This window comes from Phyllopteryx taeniolatus, chromosome 10 (assembly GCF_024500385.1).
Source record: "Phyllopteryx taeniolatus isolate TA_2022b chromosome 10, UOR_Ptae_1.2, whole genome shotgun sequence".
NCBI lineage: Eukaryota > Metazoa > Chordata > Actinopteri > Syngnathiformes > Syngnathidae > Phyllopteryx > Phyllopteryx taeniolatus.
The window spans coordinates 4,836,590-4,859,085 of record NC_084511.1 but is presented as its reverse complement, the minus strand read 5'-3'; the positions used below and the strand labels follow the sequence as shown (position 1 = coordinate 4,859,085).

Here is a 22,496-nt window from a genome sequence, read left to right as displayed (position 1 = left end):
CGGGAGAAGTCTCTTGCTGGATATGGGTGATCAGCCGCCCATCAAGGGCAGTGGCATTCTTGGGAGTGGTGAGAGCCTGTAGATGAATTTTCATCTGTTTAACTAGGTGATGGTCAATGAGATTCTCGTCAGCTCCAGAGTCTACTAGGGCTAAAACGGGCAGAGACAGAACATTCCAGCAGATGGTAGCAGAGATCTGAAAACGGACAGAAGAGGAGGAACTTGGATTCTGACTCACCAACTCCTCCTTTATTGGTTTTACTACCAGTTTGCTGGACGTGTGGGACAGTTTGCAATGTAGTGGCATGCCTCTCCACAATACAAGCACAGATTAGAGGTTCTCCTGCGTGTTTTCTACCAATCTGAGAGTTTTGTCGGCCAAGTTGCATGGGTTCACCGATCTCAGGAAGCGGGGCTGGCCCCTTTGAGCCGCAGACTGGCTCAAAGGAGGATTTGAGAGTGGAGTGCTGTGGAGAAGGAAGCGGGGTAGGCGGAGTCTGTGACCTCGTGTTGTGTTCCCTCTGCCGCTCATGGAGACGACAATCCAGTCTGATAGAAAAATCAATCAGCTGATCTAGGGAGCTGGGCTCATCACTGGAGGCCAACTCGTTTTTAAGAGACTCATTTACGGTCCCCCGGAAAACATCCTGTAGCGCCTCATCATTAAAGTTAATCTCGGGAGCGATAGTCCGAAAAGTGATAGCAAATTCAGCCACACTGCGAGAGCCCTGTCGGAGTGACATCAGCCGTTTAGTGGCTTCCCTCCCGCACACCGGGAGGTCAAAAATCTTCTTCATCTCCATGGAAAAAGAAGAGTATGACGCACAGAGGGCTGACCATTTCTCCCATTCCGCCATGGCCCACGAGAGCGCTGTACCCCGGAGACAGCCAATGAGGTCGGCAATTTTAGCATTGTCGGTGGAGTACGACTGCGGTTGCTGTTCAAACACAAGTGAACACTGGACCAAAAAAGGCGCGACAAGACCCTAGGATGCCGTCGTAAGGGGCTGGTGCGGGTACGTATGGTTCACGCATTACGTGGGTGAGGGGGCAGTGGGAGCGGTGGATGCTGCAACAGGTGGCTGTGCGCAAGGTTGGAGTGAGGCAAATTGATTTCGGAGGGATGTGAGAGCTTGTGAGACGTCACGTACCTTTTGAATCAGCAGGGTGAGGGCTTGGTCGTGTTGCTCCAAAAGCATGCTCTGTCCGGTAACTGTTTGGCGAAGGGGATCCATCTCCGCTGGGTCCATGACAGGCCAGACTATGCTGTCCTGTGCCACACACACACACACACACACACACACACACACACACACACACACGGCTGTACTCAGGGTGCTGAAACAGCAACCCTGACATATATGATCAGAGAAAAAAAGCATCACAGATCTCCAGATTAGAAACAGACAAATCAAAGGATAAAACAAGATCAAGTGTGTGACCACGTTCATGTCGAGGCCCATTTACAGACTGGACAAGATTAAAACAGTCGATGTTGCTTAAAATGTCACTCACTAATGGGTTCTTGAGGCAACACACGTAAATATTACAATCACCACCAATAAGAACCCGGTCATATTTCGGCATAATATCCACCAAGAACATAGAAAAGTCAGTTAAAGTCTTTGTTATATTTAGAGGCCGATAAACCACCGCACACAACACCATGTGTGAATGTCCCAGTTCAAACAGACTCAGTTCAAAGCTGGCGGGGGGTGACAGTGATATGTTTGCATTTAAAATCACTCTTAAAAACAGTCCGGATGTCCCTGGAGAATTGAAATAGCGGCACTCGTCAGGTAAAAGTTCAGTAAAGTCACAGGACTCACCAACACTCAGCCAGGTCTAGGAGATAAAGAGGTCCAGAAGTCCAGCTCCCGAGATATGAAGAAATGTTTAAGAATAAATTATTTATTTCCAAGTGATCTGGCGTTGACCAGGCCAAACCTAGCAGGAACTGGAGGATCACGGCGAAGGAAGCCTGACACAGAGGGTGCAGATTCACTCCGTGCCAGCGTAGACATGGAGAGCAGGGGCTGGAAGGCCACATCGGACCCCGCCAACGTCACCAGACAGGGAGGAACAGGGAACGTTGAGCGACACACATGCAAGGACCAGCTCCAAAACCACCTCGATCAGGACGTGCCAACACGGCCTTCAGCCTCACAAGGCACCAGCCACGCTTTCCTCGGCGTCAGTGACTTTTACACCGAGGCGGTTGAGCAAGAGTGCATCGGCGGTATGAAAGAATATCCAATAGGAAAAGAGGATTCGTTCCTCGCCCCTCGTAATAGTCCAATATACGCAAATTTCCAGTGTTGATCCTCAGATCTAGGAGCGTTTTGCGATTATACACCAGCATAGAGTTGACGGTGTGTACAAGTGTTGGAAACTACAAAAACGCACACAACAGGTGGAGCAGCTGACTGCTCAGCTCAGCATTCAACACCACCTTCCCGGAACTCCTCTCCTACAAGCTTCTCCAGCTCAACGCCTTGCCTGCCATCTGCCAGTGGATTTACAGCTTCCTGATGGGCAGGTCACAGCAGGTGAGGGGGGAGGACACCACCTACATCCATTCAACACATCCACCATTCACACAATGATGTAATTTATTATTATTATTATTAATCCATGGTGGACTAATATGCGAGCGCATCGGCCTAAGATTCCGCCTGTGTGCTCGTGACCTGGTTTGGGTAAGTCAGAGGAGTTGACGAGACCAGAAAAACAACTTCCGCCGCTTCAGCTGTTAAGAAGTAATGGTACTTTTACTCCGTTACAATGATCGAAATGTCGGTCTCACTTTTATTTCTCAATTATTGCTTTTTTATCAACTATTTCGTGCGCTAGACTACGACTTCGACTTCCGCATTGGGCGCTGTTTGCGCCAATCCAATTTAAGTGCTAGTGACATTTTAGTCTAGTTCACCAATCAAACGACACAAAAAGTCACATGACCTCACATAACATCTTCTATTGGGCTTCCTGGGCATAGGTATTTCCATTAGATAAACCAGCCTGGCTGATCGTCGTGCCTATGTGGCCACCGTGTTGGGAAGGTCGTCGTTATCATGAAGGCAACGGTGTGCTACTCGTGTTTATATTTAGACGAACAAAAAAGACAGCTTTCATGTATTGTAGTATTTGTCTGGCCAAACATGGATATTTCAGCCCACTTATAACTTGAGAAAACACCTTGCAGTAAATTGCAGTTGTAGTGTTGTTGTCGTTTTGGCTGCGCGCGCACACACACACACACACACACACACACACATGGATGGATATACAGGTATATATAAAGTCTTGTTTTTTAAATGTTCAATTATTTAAACCTATGTACTGTACACAGACACACACACACACACCTATCTGCAGGTCATTCACTAGGTCCCCCCCCGCCACCGTGTGGTTCTGGGATTTTTGCTCACCGTTCTTGTGATCATTTTGACCCCACGTGGTGAGATCTTGCGTGGAGCCCAAGATCGAAGGAGATTATCAGTGGTCTTGTATGTCTTCCATTTTCTAATAATTGCTCCCACAGTTTATTTCGTCACAACAAGCTGCTTACCTATTGCAGATTATGTGTTCCCAGCCTGGTGCAGGGCTACAATTTTGTTTCTGGTGTCCTTTGACAGCTCTTTGGTCTTGGCCAAAGTGGAATTTGGAGTGTGACTGTTTGAGGTTGTGGACAGGTGTCTTTTATACTGATGAGTTCAAACAGGTGCCATTAATACAGGTAATGAGTGGAGGACAGAGGAGACTCTTAAAGAAGTTACAGGTCAGTGAGAGCCAGAAATCTTGCTTGTTTGTAGGCGACCAAGTACTTATTTTCCACCATAATTTGCTAATAAATTCTTTAAAAATCAGACAATGTGATTTTCTGGATTTTGTTTTTCTGATTTTGTCTCTCATAGGTAAGGTATAAAATTATAGGCCATAGCTCATCTTTTTAAGTGGGAGAACTTGCACAATAGGCTGCTATATATATATATGCCATTCAAGCTAGGACTGTCACTGCACATGCGCACTGCTTTTCTTTTCTTTTTCTTTTTTTAAAAAGAAGCATTAGTTTGCTGAGTTAGAGCCCAAGAAAATTGCCGAGATGTACCTACCTTTGCCATATTGTCTGCATGTTTACAATCTGCGGTGCACATTTCGCCGCTGGCCCCGGTGCAGATGGCGGACTTGAGATAAGGTACATAACGTGACGTTGCATTCAATGTTTACAACTGGGGGAACGCTACTTTGCTATCGCTGTGACCAAAGAAGTAGCTTAACTACTGAAATGCTATTTGATGTTGAAATAGTGACGCAATGGAGAAATGTCGATAAACTAGTAGTTTCGCTAGTATCCACCACTGCTGTGTTTGGTTGAAACATAACATTCTGAGCACAGCAAGAAACCTCTCGCGCTTGTTTTACGAGATGAAAACCATAAAGCCTCAGACAACCGATTCCTAGCCTCGCAATATTTGGTCCACAGCCTTCCAACCAATGTATCTCAGGATTGCTGGCGGATTTTGTATCTATAGTCTAGTCTGCTACCGATACAGTCGTGTCTCTCGCCTTTACGAATGGATATCCGGGCTCATCGGTTTATCGTTCCCAACCCTACGCATAATCCTCTTGGACCCTCCACATCCTGGTCACCACCTATTCCGGCTCCTTCACTCGGGTTGCCGCTATTGAACAATGCAAACTAACAGCAGACATTCCAACAGCTTCTTCCTCCGATTGCCATTAACTTCTTAAATTTCATTGCAACATGCTGCCAATTTTGCACATATCACGCTGCACTATTTGCATTCTGTTATTGATTACTACTGGCCACTCATGTGTTTGAGAATTCTCTGCACAATCATCACTGTACCAAATCAATGCACTTTTAGTCATTTTAAACTGCTCAAAATTGTTTGAGGACTGCATCATTTGCACAATTGGCAAGATATCAGTATCACCACACTAATGGTACACTTTCATTGCTCAATTACTCTCCACACTTGTGTTTTTTATGTCCTTAATGTATATTTCGTCATAGAGGCTGTTTGCTCTTATACAGTACTAGAGTGGCTATAACTATCCATCCATCCATCCATTTTCTACCGTTTAGCCGAGGTCGGGTCGCGGGGGCAGTAGCTTTAGCAGGGATGCCCAGACTTCCCTCTCCCCAGCCACTTCATCCAGCTATTCCGGGGGGATGGCGAGGCGTTCCCAGGTCAGCCGAAAGACGTAGTTTCTCCACCGTGTCCTGGGTCGTCCCCGGGGTCTCCTCCCGGTGGGACGTGCCCGGAACACCTCACCGGGTAGGCCGCTTGTATCCGCAATCTTGTTCACGACCCACAGCTCGTGACCATAGGTGAGGGTAGGAACGTAGTTCGACCGGTAAATGGAGAGCTTCGCCTTTTGGCTTAGCTCCTTCTTTACCACAATGGATCGATACAAAGTCTGCATCACTGCAGATGCTACACCGATGCGCCTGTCGATCTCCCGTTCCATTCTTCCCTCACTCATGAACAAGACCTCAAGATACTTGAACTCCTCCACTTGGGGCAGTATCTCATCCCCGACCTGGAGAGGGCACGCCACCCTTTTCCGACTGAGTTCACACTCGGCTGCGAACTGCTCCAGTGAGAGTTGGAGATCACGGCTTGATGAAGCCAACAGAACCACATCATCTGCTAAAAGCAGAGATGCAATACTGAGGCCACCAAACCGGACTCCCTCTACACCTCGGCTGCGCCTTGAAATTCTGTCCATAAAAGTTATGAACAGAATCGGTGACAAAGGGCAGCCTTGGCGGAGTCCAACCCTCACCCGGAACGAGTCTGACTTACTGCCGACTTACTGGCTATAACTATCGGATACAAATTCCTTGTGTGTCTTGTAGCATCCACCAAAAATTGTGCTGGAGAGCGTTCTCACTGGGGACTCCCTCGTTTGGCTGGGGGAATTCAGTGCTCACGTGAGCAACGACAGTGAGACCTGGAAGGGCATGATTGGGAGGAATGCTCCAATGGTGGGAGAAGATGCCGATCCGACCTGGGAAACCCAAAAGTATTGTGAGGGTCTGCTGGGAATGTCTGGCAGAGTCCCCTGCCAGAAGGAGATTCAACTCACACCTCAGACAGAATTTTCCCCACGTCCCGGAGGAGGCACGGGACATTGAGTCAGAGTGGACCATGTTCCAATGCCTCCATTGTTGGGGCGGCCGACTACAGCTGTGGCCCTAAGGTGGTCAGTGCCTGTCGTGGCGGCAATCCCCGAACCTATTGGTGGACACCAGGGGTAAGGGATACTGTCAAGAAGAAGGAGTCCTATCAGGTCTTTTTGGCATATGGGACTCCAGCCGTGGGGTACCGGCTGGCCAAGCGCAACGCAAATTTGGTGGTCGCTGGGGAAAAAAACGCAGTCGTGGGTAGAGTTTGTTGAGGACAGGGAGAATGATTTCTGGAGGGCTTTGAGGAAATTCTGGTCCACCAACCAGCGTCTCAGGAGTGGGAAGCAGTGCACCATCAACACTGTGTATGGTGGGGATGGGGCGCTGCTGACCTCAACTCTGGACATTGTGAGTTGGTGGACCCAATACTTCGAAGACCTCCTCAATTCCACCGACACAACTTCCCATGAGGAAGCAGAGTCTGACTCGGACTCTGAGGCCGGTTCTTGTATCTCTGGGGTTGAGGTCACCATGGTGGTTAAAAAGTTCCTTGGTGGACCCCATGGTGGTTGATATCCCCCCAGAGCTCCTGAAGGCAGATACTGGCTGTTCGGTTCCTGTACAACCGGTTTCAGAGTTTGGTGTGCATTACCAGCCGGAAGTCTGATTCATTTCCAATGAGATTTGGACTCTGCAAAGGTTGCCCTTTGTCACCGATTCTGTTCATTACCTTAATGGAAAAAAATTCTAGGCGCAGCCGTGGCGTTGAGAGGGTGTGATGAGAATCAGTCCCTCCAAATCTACGACCATTGTACACAGTCGGATAAGGGTGGACTTACCTCTCCAGGTCGGGAATAAGATCCTGCCCCAAGGGGAGGAGTTCAAGTACCTTGGGGTCTTGTTCATGAGTGACGAAAGAATGGAACGGGAGATCGACAGGAGGCTCAGTGCAGCGCCTGCAGTTATGCGGACTCTGTATCGGTCTGTCGTGGTGAAGAAGGATCTGAGGCGGAAGGTAAACCTCTCGATTTACCGATCGGTTTCTATTCCCACCCTCACCTATGGTCACAAACTTTGGGTCGTGAACAAGATTGCGGATACAAGCGGCCGAAATGAGTTTCCTCTGCAGGGTGAGCGATAGGGTGAGAAGGTCCATCATTCGGTGGGGCTCAGTGTCTCCTCTGCATTGGGAGGAGCCAGATGAGGTGGCATCTGGCTCGGACGCCCGCTGGATGCCTCCCTGGTGAGGAGTTCCAGACATGTCCCACTGGGAGGAGGCCCCAGGGACGACCTAGGAAACGCTGGCGACTACGTGTCTCAGCTGTTCTGGGAACGCCTCGGACTCCCCCTTGGAAAGCTGGATGAAGTGGCTGGGAAGAGGGAAGTCTGGGCTTCCCTGCTGCCCCAGCGACCCGATCTCGGATAAGCAGAAGAAGATAGCTGGATGGATGGATGACTAGAGAGATGGATGGCTGGATGGATAAATCCTTTTTTTGTAAATCGATTTGAGTTTTAAGAGAAGCTTTTGAAAGTTACAATTATTGTACTTTCCATGTTGTGCAAGTATGCTCCGACCATAAACCTTTACCAGATCATGTTTATGTTGTACAATCTATTGAATTAAGTTTGGGCTGTATTAAATTATACATTGTGAATACATATAAGAAACACGTTTCATGATATTGATTTCGGCTACATCTATTAATGTAGTACTATAATTAATAGTAATAAATCCTGCGATAGAGGTCGCTGGGTCTGGGAAAAAAGTGAGCACCAAGCAACAACCTCTGGTGCTCCATTGAGGACCAGACCAAAATTTTGATGCGCACCGCATTGTGTGTGTGTGTGCTAAAGTAATAAATAACGATGTAAATGCATTGTCCACCATGTGCTCAGAGCAAGCCCCCATACTATGTTCAAGTTTATATGCCATTTCACCGAATTAGTGCTATTTGCTTCCCCAGGAAATAAAATGTAGAAATACACCATGAAAATATTATTAAGCATCCATCCATCCATCCATTTTCTGAGCCGCTTCTCCTCAATAGGGTCGCGGGCGTGCTGGAGCCATGATCAAGATGGCGCCTACCAGTGTGGTCGCCTCGGTAACGCGCTATCTAGTATTGTCTTTGTTTTTGTGTTTTTTGTGTTTTTCGTCCGTCTTTGGAGACCTTACACGACTCACTTACACAAGGGGAGACCTGCTAACCATCAAGGAGTCTACTCCGGACTTTCTGTCACCAACTTTCGAATATCCGCTCAGTTTTTTCCCCGAGTTACTCACCGGAGCGGCGTCCGCGGTTTTCGGCGCATGGAGACGGAAGCGTCGCCACAGAGGGAAGCGAGCAGGCATTCAGCTGAAACTCCGCAAGAGAGGACACAGATTGGCGTTCCCGTCGATCCACCTCGCGAATGTACGCTCCCTACCCAACAAAATGGACGAGCTTCATCTTCTGTTAAAGACCAGTAAAGACTTCGGACGTTCCGCGGCCATGTGCTTCACGGAGACCTGGCTTTGCAACGCCGTACCCGATGGCGCTGTTATGCTTCCCGGTTTCCATATTCATCGAGCGGACCGCGACATGGAATCATCGGGGAAAACAAAGGGCGGCGGGATATGCCTCTATATCAACGAAAAATGGTGTACGGACGTCACGGTGCTCAGCACACACTGCAGCCCGCATTTGGAGTCGCTATTCGTAAACTGTAAACCATTCTACTCCCCACGTGAGTTCGCATCATTCATTCTCGCTGGCGTCTATATTCCGCCTCAAGCTAACACGAACGCCGCATTGCTAACGCTCGCCGATCAAGTCAACGAAATTGAATAAAAACACCCCGACTCACCCCTCATTATTCTCGGGGACTTTAACAAAGCTAAACTCAACCACGAACTCCCTAAATACAAGCAGCACATCGACTGTCCTACCAGGGAAAATAATACTTTAGACCACTGCTACACCACGGTAAAAAACGCATACCGTGCTATACCTCGTGCAGCCTTGGGCTCGTCTGATCACTGCTTAATTCACTTAATACCGACGTACAGGCAAGAACTTAAATGTGCGAAGCCTACAGTGAAAACAGTCAAAAAGTGGACAAATGAAGCCAAGATGGAACTTCAAAGCTGCTTAGACTGCACAGACTGGAGTGTCTTTGAAAATTCAGCTGGCAGCCTGGATGAATATACGGACACTGTCACATCCTATATCAGTTTCTGTGAAGAGGTCTGTGTTCCAACAAAATCATTTCGCACATTCAACAACAATAAGCCGTGGTTCACTGCTAAACTTAAGCAGCTTCGCCAAGCTAAGGAGGACGCATATCAGAGCGGGGACAGGGCCCTGTATAATCGAGCTAGAAACCAGCTGACCAAAGAAATTAACATTGCAAAGAGGATCTATACAGCAAAGTTGGAAAAACAGTTTAGCGCAAACGACTCTAAATCAGTCTGGCATGCATTCCAGTCGCTGACTAATTACAAGCGACGATCCCCCCAAGCTGAGAACAATAGCACACTAGCCAACGACTTGAATACCTTCTACTGCAGATTTGAAAAGGACAGTTTCACACCACACACCAACCCGGCCGCACCCGCGACCACAATCACACCTCTGACCTCTGCGTTAACCATCCATGAACAGGATGTGAGACGCATCTTCAAACAACAAAAGATTAACAAAGCGGCAGGCCCGGACCACGTGTCTCCATCCTGCCTCAAAGTCTGCGCGGACCAGCTCGCGCCAGTCTTCACTCAGATCTTCAACAGATCACTGGAAATGTGCGAAGTTCCATCCTGCTTCAAACGCTCCACCATCTCGGGTCTGAATGACTACAGGCCTGTCGCTTTGACATCTGTGGTCATGAAGTCCTTTGAACGTCTTGTGCTGGACCACCTCAAGAGTGTCACAGGTCCCCTGCTGGACCCCCTGCAGTTTGCCTACCAAGCGAACAGATCTGCGGATGATGCAGTCAACATGGGACTGCACTTCATCCTAGAACACCTCGACAGTGCAGGGACCTACGCGAGGATCCTGTTCGTGGACTTCAGCTCAGCGTTCAACACCATCATCCCTGAACTCCTTTCATCCAAGCTTCTCCAGCTCAGCGTCTCACCTGCCATCTGCCAGTGGATTTACAGCTTTCTGACGGGCAGGACACAGCAGGTCAGGCTGGGGGAGGCCACCTCATCCACATGCAGCATCAGCACTGGGGCGCCCCAAGGTTGTGTCCTCTCTCCGCTGCTCTTCTCTCTCTACACGAACGACTGCACCTCAGCGAACCCGACTGTCAAACTCCTGAAGTTTGCAGATGACACCACTGTCATCGGCCTCATCAAGGACGGTGACGAGTCTGCATATCGACAGGAAGCGGAGCGGCTGGAGCTGTGCTGCGGCCGAGACAACCTGGAGCTGAACACGCTCAAGACTGTAGAGATGATCGTGGACTTCAGGAGGCATCCTTCGCCACAGCTGCCCCTCACGCTGTCCAGCTGCCTTGTGTCAACCGTCGAGACCTTCAAGTTCCTGGGAATTACAATCTCCCAGGACCTGAAGTGGGCGACCAACATCAACTCTGTCCTCAAAAAGGCCCAGCAGAGGATGTACTTCCTGCGGCTTCTGAGAAAGCATGGCCTGGCACTGGAGCTGCTGAGACAGTTCTACACAGCGGTCATCAAATCAGTCCTGTGTTCTTCCATCACAGTCTGGTTTGGTGCTGCTACAAAAAAGGACAAACTCCGACTGCAACGGACAATCAAAACTGCTGAAAGGATTGTCGGTACCCCCCTACCCACCCTTGAGGACTTGCACGCTGCCAGAACTAAGACAAGGGCGTGCAAAATCCTCTCGGACCCTCCCCACCCTGGTCACCAGCTCTTCCAGCTCCTTCCCTCAGGTAGGCGCTACCGATCAATGCAAACTAGAACTAGTAGACATTCCAACAGCTTCTTCCCTCTTGCAATCAACTTCTTGAACAGCTAACTTACAATTCCATTACAACAAGCTGGCAATTTTTTTACTTGAGTTCGTTGTCACATTTCTGTATTATGTATTACTCGTGCACTCACTGTAGTTGTCTCGCCGTGCTGCACTATTTGCATATAGTGGCCACTCATGCCAGAGTAGCATCTGCTCCATTTGCACACTGATTGAGGAGTATCTGTAACATTTGCACAACCATTGTCCCAGATTATCGCAGTACTCGTCACTTTAAACCGCATACACTCCTTGAAGTCTCAGTGCCCTTTGCACAATGGTCATTGCACCGGACTATTGCGATATTAGCCATTCGAACTGAGGACTCTGCATCTTTTTGCACAATTGTTGTTTTTTGTCAATGTCTTTATGTCTCCAAAGTGTTCTGTAAATTGACTGTCTGTTGTACTAGAGCGGCTCCAACTACCGGAGACAAATTCCTTGTGTGTTTTGGACATACTTGGCAAATAAAGATGATTCTGATTCTGATTCTGATTCTGATCCCAGCTGTCATCGGGCAGGAGGCGGGGTACACCCTGAACTGGTTGCCAGCCAATCGCAGGGCACAGAGAAACAAACAACCATTCGCACTCACAGTCATGCCTACAGGCAATTTAGAGTCTCCAATTAATGCATGTTTTTGGGATGTGGGAGGAAACTGGAGTGCCCGGAGAAAACCCACGCAGGCACGGGGAGAACATGCAAACTCCACACAGGCGGGGCCGGGATTGAACCCGGGTCCTCAGAACTGTGAGGCTGACGCTCTAACCAGTCGCCCACCGTGCCGCCTTATTAAGCATCCTGGACACTGATCTGTAATTTGCTTAGTATTAACATTATTTTAGCATAAATGTCATGTGACTATATTTCATCCATTTGATAATATGTTATAAACCCACTGCTGTTTATTTAAAAAAAATGTATGAATATTATTAAATTAGGCGGCACTGTGGGCGACTGGTTAGAGTGGGTTTTCTCCGGGCACTCCGGTTTCCTCCCAGGCTCCAGCACGCCCGCGACCCAAGTGAGGAGAAGCGGCTCAGAAAATGGATGGATGGAAGGTGCGATTGACCTGCAAATTTCAGCAGATGTTGGGAAGAACCCAAGTAATCCATACATACAAAGAAAGTAGAACAAATAAGATCATAAATTAAGTTGTGTAATAATGTGAAATGACACAGGGAAAAAGTATTGAACACGCCAACTGGTATTTATTTAATAATTTGTACAAAAGCCTTTGTTTGCAATGACAGCTTCAAGACGCCTCCTGTATGAAGAAAGTAATTGCATGCATTGTTCTGGTGTGTTTTTGGCCCATTCCTCCACACAAGCAGTCTTCAAATGTTGAAGGTTCTGTCGGCTTCTTTTATGGACCTTGAGTGACCAGACTATATTCTCCCAGTATTTAACTAGCTTGTCCAAATGTTGTTCAGCAAACTTTAAACGCGCTTTGACATTCTTTATTTTTTCAGCAATGGGGTCTTGCGTGGTGAGCGTGCATACAAACCATGGGGGCGGAGTAATTGTGTACATTACTCACTGTTTTGTGACAATAGTACTTGCTAATTCCAGGGCTTTTTGAAGCTCTCCACATGTGGTTCTTGGCTCTCAGACAACTGTTCTGATTATTCTTTGCACTCCTCTGTCAGAAATCTTGCGAGTAGCACCTGATCGAGGCAAATTTATGATGGTATGATTGGCTTTCTATTTATGTATTATGGCCCCAACCGTGCTCACTGGAATGTTCAGAAGTTTAGATCTGCACCTGTAACCAATGCCATCGTTATGTTTTGCACCAATTACTTTGCGATGGTCTTGAGACAGCTCTCTGCTCTTACCCATCATGATACGTGTCTTGACTCACACCTTGGCAATTAGACCTTTTTGTAGGCCATCAATTAGGACTGAACCAGCTGATAATCATTTGCATTGACAAGGGGCTGGATTGCTGTTTGAATATTGATAGATTTTAGGTGTTGTCTTGGCTTTCCATGCCTTTTTGCACCTCCCTTTCTTTATGTGTTCAATACTTTTTCCCTGCGTCATTTCACATTTTTACACTTAATTTCTGAGGTTATTTGTTCTACTTTCTTTGTATGTATGGATTACTTGGGTTGTCCCAACATCTGGTGAAATTTCCAGGTCAATAGCAGCTTTGGAAGTATATTTACATATATATTGGGGGAGGCGGTGAGCATGCTGTGACAACGTGAGAGATTGCATGATTTCCAAAGACGAAAAACATGGCTGTGCCCCTTGCATAGACTTGGAAAAGCAGCTATTACATGACAAAATTTCTTCTTTCATAAGTCTTTCCTTTTTCAGCGGCGGATTGTCGCTTCATTCTTTTCTCTTTTCCTTCACCAGGTTCTCTAGCAGCGGTAACTCGCAGAGAGCCACTTGAGATTCACGCTGCTACATCAATGCCAACTCGTCTGTCATCGAGGATCCCGCTTGTGACTGCGTTGAGCTGCTGCTGAGGAGAAAAAAGGCGGATTCTTCCACTTCGTCTGAGGATTTACTCAATTCGACAGAGACCAAGACAAGTGTGCTCCTCTCAATCAACAAAAAATTGTCAATTACACTTGACTTTGCATAGAGATCACCGAACTCAGAAAGAGCTTGGAGTTCACGTAGCAGCAGGTCAAGGAGCTAAGATAGATAATACTGCGCTTCGATCCAACATGATGTCAACATCAGCGGAATTACAAACTCTGGAATATAAAATCATGAAACAAACTATGTTGGACATTCAATCATGAAGCATGCGCAACAATCTAATTTCCTCCAGAAGACCCCGAGGCGCAAATGATGATGATGATGGTATGGGGCTGTGTTAGTGCCAATGGCAGGGGTAATTTACACATCTGTGAAGGCACCATTAATGCTGAAAGGTACATACAGGTTTTGGAGAAACATATGCTGCCATCCATGCAACATCTTTTTCACAGCGTGACTTCGTAGTAAAAGAGTGCGGGTACTAGACTGGCCTGCCTGCAGTCCAAACCTGTCTCCCTTTGAAAATGTGTGGCACATTATGAAGCATGAAATACAACAATGGAGACCCCGGACTGTTGAACAGCTGAAGCTGTACATCAAGCAAGAATGGGAAAGAATTCCACCTACAAAGCTTCAACAATTTGCCCACATTTAAATGGTTTCATTACATTTAAATGGTTTCAAACATTACATTCTGCCAGAATAAATTTGTATTCAAAAAAGAAGAAAAATGGAATTAGTTTATCTACTCTCCAGAAAGGTAAACCGGAGGGAGGCCTAAATCCTCCTAACTTTAAACACTATTATTGAGCTAAGGTTAGCCATATCGGGGGCACAAGCCAGTGCAAACTGTAGGCCGGTCCCAAGCCTGAATAAATGCAGAGGGTTACGTCAGGAAGGACATCCAGCTTAAAACGTTGCCAAACAAATATGAGCATTCATCTAAAGAATTCTATACCGGATTGGTCGTGGCCCGGGTTAACAACGTCCGCCCCCGTCACCGTTAACTTGCAGGGCGCCAGTGGAAATTCAGCTACTGTGGGTCGAAGACGAAGGAGAGGTGAAAAGCGGGTTCCTGGGCAGAAAGAGAAGAAGAAAGCACAGAGCCTAGAACTGAATGTGGGGACGATGACAGGAAAATCTGGGGAGTTAGCTGAAATGATGATAAGGAGAAAGGTTGATATATTTTGTGTCCAGAAGACCAGGTGGAAAGGCAGTAAGGCTAGAAGTTTAGGGGCAGGGTTTAAATTATTTTACCATGGTGTAGATGGGAAGAGAAATGGAGTAGGGGTTATTTTAAAATAAGAGCTAGTTAAGAATATCTTGGAGGTGAAAAGAGTATTAGATCGAGTGATGAGGCTGAAACTTGAAATTGAGGGTGTTATGTATAATGTGATTAGCGGCTATGCACCAGAGGTAGGATGTGAAATTCTGGAAGGAGCGAGACGAAGTAGTTCTGAGCATCCCATAAAGAGATAGAGTCGTGTTTGGTGCAGATTGTAATGGAAATATTGGTGGAGGAAACAGGGGTGATGAAATAAAGAAAAGAGGATTGCTGTTAGTGACCTGGAGTCACTCTCTTTAAAAGTCCGAAACCTTGGTGGTCTGATAGATTACGACCTGACTTTCAACAGTCATATCATATCAATTACTAAAACTGCCTTCTACCATCTGAAGAACATATCCAGAGTGAAGGCTTGCTGCATGTGTTAAGCAGACCAGGAGAAGCTCATCCATGCTTTTATCTCAAGTAGACTTGACTATTGTAATGGTCTTCTGACTGGACTCCCTAAAAAGAGCTTAAACAGCTGCAGCTCATTCAGAATGCTGCAGCTCGGGTTCTGACCAAAACAAAGAGGTCAGGGCATACTCCAATTCTAAAGTCTTTACACTGGCTTCCAGTCAGCTTTAGAATTGATTTTAAAGTTCTGCTACTGGTCTATAAATCACTAAACGGTTTAGGTCCTGAATACATGAATGAAATGCTAATTGAATATAAACCCAGTAGGGCTCTGAGATCGACAGACTCAGGTAAAATAGTGGAGCACAGAGTCCAAAGCAAACATGGTGAAGCAGCATTTAGCTAATATGCTGCACACAAATGGAATAAGTTGCCAACAGAAGTGACGTCAGCCCCAAGTGTGCATGTTTTTAAGTCCAGGTTAAAAACCTCTTCTTCTTTCCCATGCTTTCTAGAGCATTTCCACTTTTAACCGCATACACTCCTTGAAGTCTCAGTGCCCTTTGCACAATGGTCATTGCACCGGACTATTGCGATATTAGCCATTCGAACTGAGGACTCTGCATCTTTTTGGACAATTGTTGTTTGTTGTTGTTTTTTGTCAATGTCTTTATGTCTCCAAAGTGTTCTGTAAATTGACTGTCTGTTGTACTAGAGCGGCTCCAACTACCGGAGACAAATTCCTTGTGTGTTTTGGACATACTTGGCAAATAAAGATGATTCTGATTCTGATTCTGATTAAATGATATTTCTTGCACTGTACGCTGTTTTAATTGTATTTTTATTTTATTTAATTTTTTTCTCTGTTTTAAATGTTTGTAAGCTGTTTTTTTCTTTGTTTTTAAATGCTTTTAATCATATAAAGCACATTGAGTTACCTCGTGTATGAAATGCGCTCTATAAATACATTTGCTTTGCTTTGCCGTTCCGTCAGCTTTTGGGCAAACGAACTGCTAAAGGCGTATATGGGTTCAATAAAAAATTTAATTAATTTAGGAGGAAAGAATGAGCTGGAAGCGACGCCTGCGTCACTTCCGGTTTATCGTTATTTTAAATGACAGCGTTATAAGTCAAGCTATTTTATATATAAGAGGAGCACCACATCGCTTTTTATGTGGTTAAATTTCGGAGAAGTGACGAGAAACCTTTTTATCAGTCTCGTAATCTGAAGGTGGCTACACTTTAGAAAACTTTGATGAGTTCTAGACGTTTCAGAGGTTTTTGTTCCGGACACAAACACACACACACACACACACACACACACAATGCAGGTGGTGAATTTTATGGAAATTGTAATGATCTAACATGGGGGAATCTACAGGGTAAGAACACAAAACAAATAAAGTACAGATGAACTTTGGAAAGGGAAACTGACTTGTGATGTGAGATCAGCAGAATGAGCGTGTAGGGCATGCATATAGCTGCGGATTCCTGTTCTCGTTAATTTAAACCCAAATATGCACTAATCTGTACTCTGACCGCAATGTTGGATTTACGTGTCTTGAACACGTTTGAGGCAGGCGGGTCAAGCTCCCGAGTGTTTGGCCGGCCCGGTCCGCACCGGGAACAGGTGGATCTGACGGAAAGGAGGAAGAAAAAAAAGGAAGAAAAAAAGGAGACCAAAAGGTTCCCAGGCAGGACATATCACGGGTGTCTCTACACCCAAGACATTCGGAGCGGGCGCTTTGTGTCCGCTTTCCTTCCCTCGAAGTGAGCTCAGGCCCCCAAACAGGGTAGCTCGGAGCGCTTGCAGGATGCTCTGCAGCTGGGGATGGTCCAATGTGTCCTCGTAACCTCGTGGTGAGGTGGCGTCCTGCCTGGCCCGGTTGTCGGCAAGTTGGTCGGGTGAGACAAAGCTGACCCCAGTCCACAGCGCCGGCCCTTTTTATGGCCGGAGCAAGACAAAAGGGGGTCGTTTAACCCTCCTCCCTTCCTACCACCCTCGTGACCAAAAGGGGGGCTGGACCGCCTTTTAGAGTTATTTTTCCATTTTAGGATTATTTCGTGGTTTAAAACCAGTAGAATAAAATATTAATTATTGGATTTAAGATAACGTTACCATTTCCTCACCTTGCATTGTTCCACGCTCATCCTCTTTAATACCTGTAACGAATGTTTCAAATGTGTGTTTGTTGATAAAACTACTATTTCCCATGTGGCATTTGTGTGGTGTAGAGTGAAACTTTTCATCTGGTTCAGTTAACAACAGATGCGACGTTAGACATGCTTTGAAGCTCCGGGTGCCCGTAATTCACTTAGCGTCAGCATGGCAAAGCAAATGTGTGTGTCTTGCTTTTGATATTTATGACTGGTGGTGCTGGGTGGCATCTCTTTATGGCGTGTCCGCTACAAGGTACTTCTCGGAGGTTCTATTTAACTGTTACACTTGAGCATGAAATTGTCCGCGAAGCTCTGATTGACCCCATGGCAGACATCACTGTTATGTCCCACGCCATGTTCAATCAACTTCTGACATTGCTACAAGCCAGTGGCCGTGACCTCCAACTGCAACGCTGCGCAATAACTATCCGCGCATTTTGACTAACACCGAGTTAAACACCTTAACTATGCTCCACTGGACAATTGGCTCCTTGACTTTAGTCCATCCGTTCTACGTGTCTCTAATTGAATTTGTTCCCCTGCTCATCGGCCAAGACCTGCTCTGCCGCTTCGAGCCACCAATAGATTACAAAAATCTTCAGCTGTGGGCTCAGGTGGAACAGGCTTTACCGCCACCAACTCGAGAACTGTCCTCAGACCGGTGCCTGATGTTGGACCACTTGGAGGATGGCGACCTGTCAAGCTGTACTCCTTCAAGTGACGACACGCCCATTGTTGATACTGCCGACTCCCCTGTAGCCACCTCGCCACCACTGAACCGACTTAGAGAACTCGATACATTACTCTGCCATCTTGTCCAACCACCACATGAAGAGCACTACTGCCCCAATGTTGCTGGTGGGATTAATTTGCATGACTGCCAGACAAACGACATCATCATGGCCTTGTGGGCAGACAAATCGGCAATTTCTCAGACACTGTTTGACATCCTACAAGTTACGCATTCTGACCTTCAATTAACCCTGAAAACATTTCGCCTTACCGTTAATACTGTGCCGCTGTCTACTGTCACTGCAGTGGTTGTGTGCGCCCTGAACCTACAATGGAACCATCGCTTGTTGACTCACTTCTTCATAGGAGTCCCCAATTTGCCGCATAAAACTTACTTAGGCGTGGATGTACTTGTCCGACTGGCCGTTCAAGCTGACACCATTAACAATGTTTTGTGGTCGCGCACTAATACTGATTCCGCGAACCATGTTTTTCAACCATTAAACCTTAAGTCGGGACAAACCAACCCAGACACTTGCGAAGTTTTGAGCGAAGACGAAGTTATAGTAAAACTGTCGACTGTTAACTTCCCGAACCGATCCGATGCGTTCTTTCAGGCTTGGCCGGAGTTTAACGACCTGGGTTTGTCACTGCATGCCAAACCCCTCCTAGACGCTTCCCGACCACCGTGCTGTTAATTCACAACCACACACAAAGCGACATCCACATGAAACGGAGGATGGTCAACACACTGAGACCGGACCGGTCATGCAGTTCTAACCTCAGTGAAAGCATCCTTGCTACGCCAAGGACTACACCAAGTCTGCCAACGCAGATGCCCAACCAAGACACCGGTGAAACCAAACGCGCCGCTCTGCCGCAAACTAAAAGCATAAAGACCGAAATAACATGTATCTGCAGCGCCCCCACCGGTGATGCTTGTAGCCTTAGCACCATTGATACACAACCTAAGGAATTCCAGTCCGAAATCCCCACCACACAACAACGCATGGGTGACGAAGTAACCAATTCCTGTCTCCCTTTGAAATTGCTAACAGGCTGATGAACGACAGGCTAGGTAAAATTGCTCCCTCCATCGACAACTGAGCAATGGATAGAATTCTCCCACATTTGGGACCCATCAGCTTCATTAAAATTATTTACGGCCCTGACAGGCCCCACTAATCCGGCCCATCTTGGATTTTTACTTACAAACTCCACAGCTCACCATGTCAATTCTAAATTCCGAGGAAAAGCCTTCCGTGTAACTCGCTCAATCAGCGACACCCTCAAAGATGCCACTTTGCATACTGAGGATGTCACCCGGCACCACCGGACGCCTGGCATTTACAATAGCCAAATTGTGATTTCTAAATTGTTCAAACAACACAAATTCAAATTTGACCCTGAAATTCTTGAACAAACTAAATTTTAAGGAACTCAGGCAATTGACATCAACCACGCTAAGACACCAAAACCCCTGTTTGTGCATTCCTTCTCTGCTACATACCTTAACGTAGTGGCCCTAACCATCTTCGGTCACTGCATGATTCTCAGCATAGCCTACCTGGCCTACCAAAAGACCCAGAAGCCGCGGAACTGCTTAGAACAGCACTCCAATGCTTGGCCAAGGTCTTCCGTAGGAAAAGAACGGCTGAACCCGAACCTTACCACATACAGACAGTGGAGGAGGTCCTCCTTGACCTAAATAGCCCCGGACCACTCCACCCACCTTTTGAAACTAGACTATTGAAGGTAATATAGAATACTTTATATTCTAATATGTAATTATATATGTAATATAATATAATATAGAGTTTCAGGGTTTAACTGGTTTGGAAGGTAAGCAAGGATGTGTATTGCAGTATAATCAGATAAGGGGGTAGGAGTTTATTGCAGGAAAGCCCCCCCCCCCCCCCCCCCCCCCCCCCCATCAGGGTGTATCTGGAGACAATAAAGAACACATGTCAAGGAAGAAAAGGACTGCGGGGAGCCACTATAAACATTAGATTCAGGAATATGGGACGGCGTCTGGAGACGGCATCTGGATCAAGCGGCAAATGGTCATCATTCTGCAGAGCAACGATGACGTCAGATCAGACCATGGACCAATCAGATGACAGCGATTCCATACTTTCACTTTTTGAAACATTGTATAAGTCTGGGGTAGAATCAGATAGTTTTTGTTCGACTACTCTATCTGCTAAGGATAAGATAGGGATAGTTACGAACCCAGAGCTCTGCAAAATGTATAGACTCCTCTGTCAGGAATAAATTGGTTGACTTGTAACGCGTTATAATTGTAATTCTTCCACGAAAACGAACACGCATGGAACCTCGAAAGTAATAGGTGATTTTAAACACAGGTTCCTTCAAATGGTGACCCCAACGTGATCCTGGAAGGGCATTAGATAAAAAGACAGAGGAGCGGACAGGAATTCAGTTGGACTGCAAATCTCCCCGGTGCACCAAAATAAAAAAGGTGAGCAGAAGCCTGTTTGATTATATCACGAATTCTGCACATTGGAAATTGCGAAATTTGGGAGACTTGTGGTACAGTTGTTTTGTTGTCAATAGTTAATAAGATGTTGTGTTGTTAAAATTGCATAATCAGAAGTCAGGGTAACAGAGGACCTGACGTCAGGGTAACAAGGTTCCTGACAAACCAGGATAATAGCAAATCCTGGGAGAGAGTAGGGTAACAAGGTACCTACTTGTCCCGTCGTAGACTGACTTGAAATCGGACGCGGTTTCAAATTATAACGTTTGGATAGACCTTGGGGATTTTGGGACCCCCAAAAACCGATTTAGAATAAGATGAGGGTGCCACCAAAACTCGGGGTTGTGAATTGGACAGTCGAGTGTAGAGGTAATGAATGTTATATGTGTCGGAGTGATTACCAGAAGTCATTGGAGGATTTGTGGATTGAAATAGAAAGTCAGAAAAAGAAACAAGCAGGATTTAGAAGTGTGTGGGCCAAGTGGAAAAGAAAAAGGAACGTAAGTTGTTTCACGTAACAGAGAGGTTATTCTGAAAGGAAAAAAAGATGAAGGAAAAGTTGGATGCTGCAGGGTGGAAAGAGAAAAGAGATTTGAATAAGAAAATAGAAGAGAATGAAAAATTGAGGAGAAAAAATTAATGAGATTTGTGTAGTGTGCACTGCCATGGCAGCTGTTCAGCGAAAAGAAAAAAAGAGCGACAAATTCCCCCACTGAATACAATTTGCGGACCTTCCCGAAAACGGCCCCAGTGACATCCCTATATCCGGCTTTGCCGGTCAAGGGAGCTGCTCAAATGACAGACATATTGTAGAGGGGAAATAAAACTCCTATCAATTCCGCACGAGCCCGCATTCAAAGAGGTGGGTAAATATACAAAAATTTGAGTTTTTACAGAAACGGCTGCCCGGACTGGCGGCTGTTGGTGTAATTTGGATCCAGGGGCTGAAAAAGTTGACGGACAGCATGAGCCTGGCGTGTGCTGACGTATGTTTGCGGTCATCGGTGACATGTTCCCGCTCTCCAAGCTGACGGGGACGAGGCACCCGGACTACAAACCTATCATGGATCCCAGTTCTCACTTTGAAAATTGGACAGTTAAGACAAGGTCACATCCCTCCCGTTTAAGGGAGGCAAATGTTATTTATAGAATTGCTTTGCTTGACTCATTGCCAGCTGAAGTTAGGACTGAACTTTTAAAGACCCTGACCTCATGAAAGGGGGAGATAGCTACTTTAATTGTCATGTCACACCATTTGAAACTTTTTGTCGACAGACAACACAAATCATCAGATGAGGTAAAGGACATGCAGGAACAACTTTTGAAGCTACAATTGGCCCAGGCCCGTAAAGTGGCCATTAAAAAATAAATAAATAAAACATAAAAATGGAAGCAGAAATGCAAATGTGGATGGCGCAGGGGTCAACGAGGAGACGAGGCGGGAGTCGTGACAGGGGATACACCAACGGAGGCAGGGGAAGCGCTCGCCGACCTCCAACGAACCAAGCGTGCTTCAATTGTGGTCAGTATGGACACTGGTATTGTCAATATAATGCTCCCCCACTGATGGAACAGAGACCTCCAGTGGAACCCGGAGAGGCCCCACCTCAAAGAGGAGGCTACAGAGCTCCACACGGCAGAGGTGGACGCAGCCCGGCACCCTGGCAACAGCATCCCAGCGGGCTCCACAGCAACAACAGTCATCTCGCCAGTACTACTGCGATGAGGACTGGTTCGAATGCCCAAAGAGCCCGGCGCCAGGGGACGGAGGAAAGGCAGAGCCTCTTA

The 22,496-nt window shown here is 46.6% G+C and overlaps 1 long non-coding RNA gene across 4 annotated transcripts in view; it reads right to left on the bottom strand.

Moving 5' to 3' along the window:
* Positions 1–22,496, bottom strand: part of LOC133485119 (uncharacterized) — a 53,825-nt gene that overhangs the window by 3,778 nt on the left and 27,551 nt on the right. For all 4 annotated transcript variants that reach the window (XR_009790612.1, XR_009790614.1, XR_009790615.1 and 1 more), the window contains exons 2-3: positions 14,594–14,710; positions 1,152–1,271 (exon numbers count right to left, since the gene is read on the bottom strand). This is a non-coding gene — a long non-coding RNA (uncharacterized LOC133485119). The remainder of the gene's footprint in view (positions 1–1,151; positions 1,272–14,593; positions 14,711–22,496) is intronic.